The 10,212-nt window shown below is 41.3% G+C and overlaps 1 long non-coding RNA gene across 2 annotated transcripts; it reads left to right on the top strand.

The window, feature by feature from the left end:
- Window positions 1-6,406: 6,406 nt before the first annotated feature.
- LOC116323381 lies at window positions 6,407-9,536 on the top strand. 2 transcript variants are annotated; one of them, XR_005613457.1, is made up of 2 exons: window positions 6,407-6,594; window positions 8,912-9,536. It is a non-coding gene; the product is annotated as an uncharacterized LOC116323381 (long non-coding RNA). The 2 variants fall into 2 exon arrangements; XR_004199707.2 differs by lacking the exon at window positions 8,912-9,536 and adding an exon at window positions 7,120-7,769.
- Window positions 9,537-10,212: the final 676 nt, after the last annotated feature.

Raw genomic sequence — 10,212 nt, 5'->3', positions numbered from 1 at the left:
GTGGCAACAGCCCCACAAGCGACTGCCTTCAGGGGCGGTGGGAGATAAGATAATTAGTTGTGTTACAAAAGATTTTTGATGGAAACGGGAACAAGCAAAATACGCACTTAGTCTGGGAGTTAATGATATTTATACTACTGATTAACTCTGCGTCGTTCAGTTTGAGTTAATGTAATTATGGTTCTGTGAAATAACGCTCAGTGATTTTCAGAGTTCAGTCAGACTGATCTCAGTGTTATTTTCATGATTACGATAAACAGCTGTTTAGTTTTCAGATAAGACAACCAACTGTCTGAGACCTGGGCCCTGTTTCAGAAAGCCGGTTTAGTGCAAACTCTGAGTAAGTATACCCTGAGTTAACGAAAACTCTGGGTTTTCGGTTTCACAAAGCGAGTTTAGATTAATTCTGAGTGAGTTACTATGACGACACACTCCGTGAAGCTAACCTGCCCCCTAGCAGGTTTACTTCAACTAACCCTGACTTTCTCCGCCTCTTTGTCGGAAACCTGACTGTAGGAAGTGTCAGACATGGCGTACCCCTTCCTTGAAGAGCCAGTAGATGTTGAAGCCCAAATTCTCCGCAGAGCTCTCCGCCGGGAGAGAGTGATTAGAGCGCGTTTGGACATTTTATCATTTCCTGATGATTTTCTGTGTGAACGTTACCATTTTTTTCAGTTATTCAAATAAATCTATAATTTATTTGAATAACATCCTCAGGCCTTATATTGCTCATATAAGGCCTGAGGATGTTATTCAAATAAATTATAGATTTATTTGAATAACATCAGCCCCCACCTGTTTTTCGGGCCTCCGCTTTTTTTCTGTTGGCACGGGTCACATTTGAGCATACAGAGTAAGCAAATATGTACTTGTAATGTGCTCAGATAATTTCAAGTGCTTACAGAAAGAAAATTAATGTAGCCTCTAACTGCAATTGATTTACATAGGACAAACAGACCAAGCACTATGGCTCATAATACAATTACACCTTACCTGTTTGGACTATATTTTAATATTTCATTTTTACTTGCTGCCAGGAACGTTTGGGGCCTGTTGGGTTGCACCTGCGCTCACATCACATCACAAAATAAAATGTATAAAATAAAAATAAAATGAAATATAATAAAATAACGTGTTAAATGGGTGGAAATCCCTAGATCAATGTTTAAATTAACACTCACATTGACTCTGTCGGCTATGTATTGCCATGCATGCTCCCTTTCTTTTGCAGCTGAGGCTGTGTTACTTTTTTTCCGCAAAATTTGCATGTTATCGGCATATGCTGCCATCAGAATTTCGGCCTCAAGCGCTGTAAAATACATTGACCGCGCCTTCTTTCCCTCCGTCTCCATGGTGACTCGCTTAATCTGTGCTCCACTAATCAGGGCTTTATGCGCTCGCTTAATTTGGGGTTAAAGCAACTCCGCGTTGATTGAACTAATTGTTATCAGCCTTTCTGAAACCGAATATTCCGAGTTGGACAGTTCGGGGTTACTCAACCCTGAGTATCATTTTTAACTCTGAGTTTTCTAAACCGGCTTTCTGAAACAGGGCCCTGGGGCCTGTTCTTCGTACCTCGCTTACTACATCCAAGATCAAATGACACATCCAAGATCAAATCATCGCGCTAACTTTGAGCTCGCTAATCCGGTTCTCCGAACGCACCTGTTGTTGACGATTAGTATAGCTGGATGAAGTAATCTGAGATCACTGGGTGGCTTAAAAGGGGCTACGCATCGATAGTAGAAACATTGATCGGCAACCCTGTGATTGGTCGGCGAAGATGTCGAAGGAGCGCGCGCAGTATCTCACGGCAGCAGAGCAAGAACTCTTTATTGAGGGATATCAGGAGTTTCAGAGTTTAATTAAAACGCAGGGGAACACTGCAAAGGCTGCAAAAGCAAGGAGAGAGGGCTGGCAGAAAGTTGCTGACAAATTAAACTCGTAAGTGATCCGTGATATTACATTATATCATGTGATATTATATTATACCACAGTATATTATATTACATCATATCCTCTTTCACATTAGAGCCACAACAGGACCCACTAGAACATGGGAAAAAGTAAAAGTGAAATATAAGAATATGCTACAGAATGGTAATATTTATCACTTATATTGCTTTTAGTCTATGACAAGAGACCCTGGAATAATCTGTTTGTTTATAACAGCAACCAAGAAAAGGGCAGAGCAAATAAAGACAGGTGGTGGTCCTGCACCCCTCGTCACACCCCTTTTGTACTGTGACATTTATTGACATTGTGGGTTTTATGTGTGTAGTTTGAATAACACTCCATCACTTTTACCTGTTCCCATGCAAGGAGTGACTGAAGCATGCACAGTAAGTCGGGAGTAAGTATATACAGTACAGTAAGTATATATATATATATATATATATATATATATATATATATAGAGAGAGAGAGAGAGAGAGAGAGAGAAAGAAAGTAAATAATACCCTCACGGGAGAATCGATATCTCTCTATGAGCACACCGTCGCGCTGAGCTAAAGGATCCCGTCTATCCCGCAATATACGCTAAATTCTGTAAACTCTCCTTATCAATCTTGCACCTTCCTTGCTCGCGTACAAACGGACAGGACATGGCTGCGACAGACTTCCCAAATCCACCTTCGCTTTTTAGCCGTGGTCTGTCATCTTGATTGCACGTAGTAATTTACTATTACTACTCTAAAATATGAATTACATCTGACATGATCTACTACATGTAATAGAATGATTAATAGTACATTTCCTTTTTTTCGGAAATGACCTGTATGTATCTGTATGAAATCAATAAAAGAATCAAATACATTATCTTTAGTTACATTGCTAATATTTATTTATGGTAAAACAGTGGCGAAATATCGCTCTTGCTTTCATATAACTGCAGCGGACATACCTGAGAGGCCGCGATCTAATCCTGTTTACATAAAGTAAACCTGCTCCCGAGCAGGTTTACGCTTACGGATCTGTTGCTATGACAGCAAGTCCCAGATGAGCTTCGGAGAACCGAACGATCCAAGATCACGCGAAATCGTCAACATTCAAATCCGGCTAACTTACTTAGCGAGGTACGAAGAACAGGCCCCGGCTAACTTACTTAGCGAGGTACGAAGAACAGGCCCCTGGTCTACATCTAGAATCAAAATGAGCACAAACATAAACAACCAAAGTGAAGCATTAAGACAAAACATAGCAATGTCAAACAGGGTCCACACATTTTGCTACAAGTACATGCAAAACAACTAAATTGGGCCACAAAATTGATGTAAATTGAGTAAACTAAGACACAAATCAGACAAAAACAGATGCAGAATGATGACAGACACATGTTGGCTACAAACGGATGCAAAATGACTAGAATCACACGTGCAACACTTTCTACATATTTGACAACAGAAGAAAAACACAAACAAACTTGGAACGTGTTTTTAATTTGGATTTTTTTATTTCATGCCGAATTAGATATTTTAAAAATCAAGCCAAATCACAAAGTCTCCTCCCTGTTTGTACTGTAAGGTCAAAACCCTACAGTGCTACAGAGAACCCCAACAATCAAATGATCCCCCTCTGAGCAAGCACTAGGCGACTGTGGGGAAGAAAAACTCCCTTTAACAGGAAGAAACTTCCAACGGAACCGGGCTCAGAAGGGGCAGCCATCCGCTGCGACCGGTTGGGGGTGATAGAAATCAAAAGGAGACGAGATGGCGTGAACTACAGTTGTTAGAATTTGGATTTGAGGCCAGATCAAAAAATTTTATGTTGATATTTTAAAAAAATTGATTTGGTGCTGAAAGTCTGCTTCAAGATTTTAAAAGAAGCAGGGCAGTGGGGAAAAGCCAAAATGGTAATTTTAATGATCTCTGGCTTTAGTGAACCACCTAAAGGGTTTTAGCAATGTTTTTCCCACCGCAGAAAAAAACCTGGAAAGTTTGGACTTCTTTGGAGGACTCGGGATGACTCCAAGGCTGATTTTTAGATGCCTAATCAGAGCCTTATCAAAAGATGAATCATTTGCCATCGCAGCCTTTAACACACTGTCTGGGGACCCAAACTCCTTGATGAGGGATTTGGCCATTTTCTTGATGAACTTTTTCTTGTCATTTGTCAGACTTGTGGTGGACTCTGTGCTGCTGAGTTCAGGCTGCATCAGATCTCTCAGATGGTTGATGACCGTGTGTATTTCTTTTGTAGTAGATGCGATCCGAGCAGCAGACTTTTTGGTCTCAGATTTAGATTTATGGATGACTCTCATGATAAGGAGCAACGCAAGGTCACTGGAAATTTTCTCAACATCAGAAGATGACACTGGCACAGAACCCATCTCTGACATTTTGGAGGAATCACTGAGAGGGTGTTTTAGGCTCAAGGCTCCAGATGAGTTTTCTGGAGAAATGCTCCCAGGTTTTGGCATTTGAGGTGACTTGTTAGATGCCACAGAGCATTTATCTGGAGAAATGCTCTCAGGTTTTGGTGTTGGAAGTGATGCACCAGATTCTTTTCCTCTGCCATCTGAATCAGGGCTTTTTTCCTGTTTTGGGGTCTGTGTTCTTTTAATAAAGTTTTGGATGTCTTCCAGGGCCCCAGAAATCTTGTCCATTTGAATCATTTGGTCTTTCTCTTCATTCTCCAGCCAGAGTAAAAGCTTCTGCAAAAACTTTTCTACTGTGTCTTCTATGAGGACATAGAGGACTTCAGCAGAAATGGGACGCTTTGAGCCCTCTACTAATTGTGGAGTCCTGGAGATGACTGTGTCTGAGAGGGATCTACCCATTAGAGGTACGGGGATTTGATACACTCGATCCATCCTAAGTAGATCAAACACTTTTGCCATTAAGTCCACAGTAAAATTTCTGATATGCCCACTATTTCTAAAGTCTCCCAAGGTCTTATCAATGAGGAAGAGTTCTTCTTTCTTTGTTAATTTGTCAAATAACTGGTTAACGTCTGATCTAATGACGTTAAAGTTGACTGAAGAAGAACGTTTAATTCTGGCTTCCAGGCTTGGCGTATGTCGAGAAGGGGAGCGATGAGCCTCTGTACTCTGGGGACCAGCTGTTGCAGGTACTGACCCTGGGAGGATGGAAACTATACTTTCATCGGAGGGCACTGTTTCATTCTTGGGATACTTGCAAATGTTTTGTAGACAAACAAAATGTTTCCTGTTTGTCTTTATTCTTTTTTCAGCTCTGTTTTCATTTTTTCAAATTGCTTTTTGCAAACATGGAAAAGTTGTGTTTGCGTGCTTTGAGCCTGGCGTGTGAGGTAGATGGCACACATTTGGAGAAGAAGTGCCTCACCTTGTGGATAATTAAGCCTGCTTTAAAAGCAGGTTTAGGTAAGCTACATTTGTCACAGAGCTCTTCACTGCTTGAATCCATGTTAGCAAGTATCTCATGTACGATGTCAGCTGCAACCACTTCTACTGGGGTTGGAGCTCGGATACTTTGTGTTTCTGCAGTTGGTTTTATTTTGCTTTGTTCTGTTAGAGCTGATTCTTTTGAGATCTCATTATCTTTTTCTGTCATCTCTCCATCTGAGCTCCTTGTTGACAGAATAACAGAAATCTCTGTGATTGCTGATTGCACTGATATTTTTGAACCAGTACTTTCTGTACTGGAATCAGACCCGCTTGTCCCACACTGGCAGCGCAGCTTACGTGCTGCATACCCTTTCAGGCATGAGGCAGCACAACAAACCATGCGGTGTAGTTTTTTAATACTACTAAATTTGCTGCTAACATAAACGGCGGGGTGTTGCGGGAAATCAGGGCTTTCTTCGATCAGTGCAATGGCTGAGCTGACTTTTTCGGAGATCTCTTCCTCAACCATCAGTGTCAGCTTGTCAGCGTTCTTATCTTGGTGTTTTGGGACATTAAGAGCGCTGGCGATGGCGGCTGAGATCGAGTCTCCGAGGGACAGCCTTATTTTCCCCTCATCCATAAACTCTTCCCTTATCATGGGTTCCTGGATAACAGGAAGGGCTATATCCAGGATGCTGGCAGAGGCGATCTGAATGATTTCAGAAATCATATCAGCGAGCACTGCATGGATGCCGGAGTCGCATTTTCCATTTTCTATTATGCTCCACTGAAATTCAGAGAGCCTTTCGAAGCACCTGTTGATTGGCGGCATAATCTGGTCTGGTGTGACCACGATTGAATTTTTATTTTTGTTGTATGTTTCCATTGTTGTCTCACAAATTAGATTTTCTTCGTTTGAGTGAAAAGTGTTTGAATTTTGTTGTTTTATACAGCATCGACTGCTGAACGTTTGCAAACAGACGAACACTGACTTCTAATTTTTCTGTCTGAGAGCCCCAATTTATGAGTTTGGTTTTCTGTGACGTTACTGACGGATCAAAGCAAGAGCAAACGCCTTTGATCTGTCAGTGACGTCGCAAGGAACGCACGCGCAGGCGCGGCACATGATTAAAAGCTAGCGTGCGCTCACAGATTTGAATGACTCTTCGGGTGTATCGTTCGTGACCCGCCATAATCCCAGGATTTATCGCGAATCAAAGGTTGGAGGAAGTTTTTGGGGAAAATGGCGGACGGTCGAAGCGGAGCGGTCCATAAAAAAGCTCTTCAAAGTAAGTACTGGGTCTTTATCTCACTTCAAATATACAGCGGAATTTATGTTAGCATAATGAAAAAGTCTTACAAAGTCAAATTTAGCTAACCTTCGGCTAAGTTACGTGACGTTAGTGAGATCGCCACTTAACGCGGCTCTTTGGTCGGTTAGTTAGTTTAGGTTTCTGCCGAAGCTGGGTCTGTTTGTCGGTGTGAAGCCAAACGTTCTTTAACGTTTTAGGAAACACCGACCACCGACGGTTCACCAAATATCTGGCCCGCGAACTGTGGTGAGGACGCAGACTCAACCATGCTGTGCTGAAGTTTGCCCTTAAAAGAGCTCTCATCCTGTATAAACCACTAATAATGAGACAGACAGTAGATGGAGACGTCCTCCTTTTTCTGTGCTGTTTTTGTCATGCTTATATCAAACAACCTGAGTGTGTCATCTTTGTTATAAAGACCAATGTTCTGCGGGATCCTATGTCCTGTTTTAGTTGTGATGCTTTAGTTGCTAACTGCCATGATTGATTTCTTTCTGCAAGTGTCCAGAGTCAGAGGAGAGTGAGAAGGTGAGAGGAGACGTGACAGAGGATCTCCACCCTTGATTAGACACCAGGACAGATCCAGGACAGTGTGTGAGGAGGAGAAAAAGGAGCCAGCATCAGCTGAGAGATATAGAGGAGAACAGGGGGACAACAGATAGCTCTCTGTAGTTGAGGGACTGGTAAAAACATTGAAAACAGTTTTTAGATACTTTTGCAAATACAGGACACCCATATCTCCAACACAAACTGTAACAGCTGCATACAGGGAGCCACTCACTGATGTTTATCCTGCAGGACAGGATCTGACAGGGAAAGAAGGAAAAATAAGGGAACCATGGACAAGTTTGATAATGCTTTGATTTATCCACAATATATTCAGCTCAAATATTGTTTTCATCACAGTGGCATTGTGCTGGTTTCAGTGGGAAAAGTGTGCAGCTCTTTAAATACAAAGTTCGAAGAGCTGTGAAAAGTTGTCCATTCATAAAGTGTGTCAGTATTTTATAAGGATGTCATATTTCTGTATTATCTCTCTCCTGTTAGAGCCTCTTACCCAGACATCAGCCTGTTTAATGCTCTCATATCTTCAACATCTTAAGTAAATTATACTGCACAGTTTTCTCTCCAATAAAAGAATATTTACTGCATCAGTTTGTCTTCCATTTTATCTGAAACATTCAAGGATCAAATCTTTTACTATATTTTTATGACATTGCCCTTAAATATAATTAAAGCTTTCGCACAGTGGGCATTGTATATTAATATTTGTCTGTCACAGTTGCAATCTATAAATGATATGAAATATAAATAAATACCTTGAATTTTGACTGAAATGTAATATTTGAGACAACTGAGTTAAATTCCACCACTGTTTTTTTTTTTTTTTTTTTTTTTTTTTTCTTTTGAAAGATGGTGCATATATAGTAAAATATCAATAATGTAAATCCTGTTACATTTGTGCCATCAAAATGAAATGAGACTGTTTTACTTGCTAAACTTTGCATCATTTTTGGCGAAGGGGACTCAGCGCATGGCTGTAATGTTCCCCTGGTGTCCAGCAGAGGCAGCAGTGAGTCCCACAGAGTCCCATGTTAAAACTACAGCAGAAATAAACAAGTTTACAGCCTGACAAAGTGTTTTGTTCGCCTGGTGGAGAGTGCGCACCCTTTTAAACTGGATTAAGGCTAAAGGTTTGCATTATTAGGAGCCAGAGACATGTGTCTTGGGCTCTTGGATCATATCATGGATATTATTACCTGTGAAATAATCTCCAGGCTCAGTTCAGTCCAGAAATATAAACCATGTTAGTCTGTTTTACATTACACAACAAAGAAAGGTTCAAATCTACATTTCAGAAGATAAAATCATTCAGTTTTTAAAACTTTTATTCTCCTGATCTTAGTTTTTCTTATTATTATGTTTCATTGCAGGTTTTTTCTGACCCACCACCATTGCCCTTTCACTGACTGCCCCACTTACATTTGCACACAAACTTGCCCACAGTCACTATGATTGTGTTGGACACTGCTGTTTAAATAATTGTATAGTATTATATTGTGTTGCAAATAAGACCTTTATTTTATTTTTCCTTGTTTTATCTTTATATTTTTAGTGTACACTGAGAGCCATGGGAGCATTGCAATTTTAAATTCCTGTGTATGACTGTACATATGGTCTTTGACAATAAAGCTGACTTTGACTTTATTCTTTCAGCGCTGCAGAAATCTTGTTAGTGTTTAAATGTTTCTAAATAAGTCCCTCTGTGTGTGTCTGTGTGTGTGTTTTACAGCTGTGAAGGCTCGCTGTCATCAGAAAGCTGATGTGGGCGTGGCTCACGCCTTCAGCCAGTGGCAGGTGAGCATGAAGGACAGCATGCACCTGAACCAGGTGCTGGGCCTCCCTCTGCCTGAACCAGACGTCGCATGGTGAGACGTTCTCTTAAAGCGCACTTCCCAAGTTCACAAGGTCGTTTGCAGCTCAGCCCGGGCGCAGGACGAGCTGCGACTGGATGATTGGCTGCTGCTGAAAACTTCGTACAAAACCAAGGAGAGTAGGAATCGCTACAACAAAGTGGACCTGAGCCGGAAGGAGGAGCGCCGAGCCACGGACCTCCTCTGACAGTCGGACAATCGCTGGAACCACCATCACCATCCACTCTGGGCTTCAGCCCACTTTGTAGCTTTACAAATACAGGCCATTTACAGATGAGTTATGGATTTGATGGCCTCTTGTGGGCAGTCCTCCCTCTGTTGACTCATTCTTTGCTCCAGCACCTCTGCAGGAAAATGTCAGAGTCTATGTGTGACAAATATCTTCTATTTTTTAACAATCTGGGTCATTTGTGATTTAACGGGAAACATGAATGTAAGTTTTATAAAAAAGAACCTAGTCTATAAAGATTTAAATGTTTCTGACCCCAATCTTTTTTTTCCTGTCCTTTCCGAAGGAGAAGAAAAGTGCCCAACAGATTATTTTACTGCTCTTGCTATATTGGTCCACTTTATTGTCACTTTTTTTATTCAGCCTTTATTATTTTTATTATTTATTTTGTTTTTATTTGGAGTTATTAGAGGACCGGGGGACAGGAAAGAGAAAGAACGAGGGGAAGAGAGAGAGAAGACAACACAGCAGGGAAACCATGGCAACAACCAACCTCAGCAACAGTAAATAATAAACATAATTGTTACTGAGAAGCACACAGGACTGATAATGCATAATATGTTTAGAGACAGCAGCCAACCCAGACAGTGTGTGTCTCTGAACACCTGTGTGTGTGAGCGCACTTATGTTCATAAGGATTTTCCATGTAAGTGTCTGATAGTGGGTGTGGGGAGCCATAGCCCCGCCCCCCAAGTAATTGAGGGAGGCATGGAGGAGATCCCCTCATAGCCGAGGAGGACAGACTCAATTCAGGGCTGTCGTCTGTGACTCTTCTGCACAGCTGCTGTGTCTGCTGCTATTTGCAGATCAGTCCCTGAGTCTTCTCATTTTAAGGACAAATTTGCATCACACTTGGATCAATTCTTGCTTTTTTAAGAATGTCTCACCTTGCTCCTCATTTAAATTTGTTATAACGTCATATCTGTGACA

This window comes from Oreochromis aureus, linkage group 1 (genome assembly GCF_013358895.1).
Source record: "Oreochromis aureus strain Israel breed Guangdong linkage group 1, ZZ_aureus, whole genome shotgun sequence".
In the NCBI taxonomy this organism is placed as follows: domain Eukaryota; kingdom Metazoa; phylum Chordata; class Actinopteri; order Cichliformes; family Cichlidae; genus Oreochromis; species Oreochromis aureus.
Note: the sequence above shows the minus strand (reverse complement) of the source record. Positions and strands in the feature narration are given on the sequence as shown.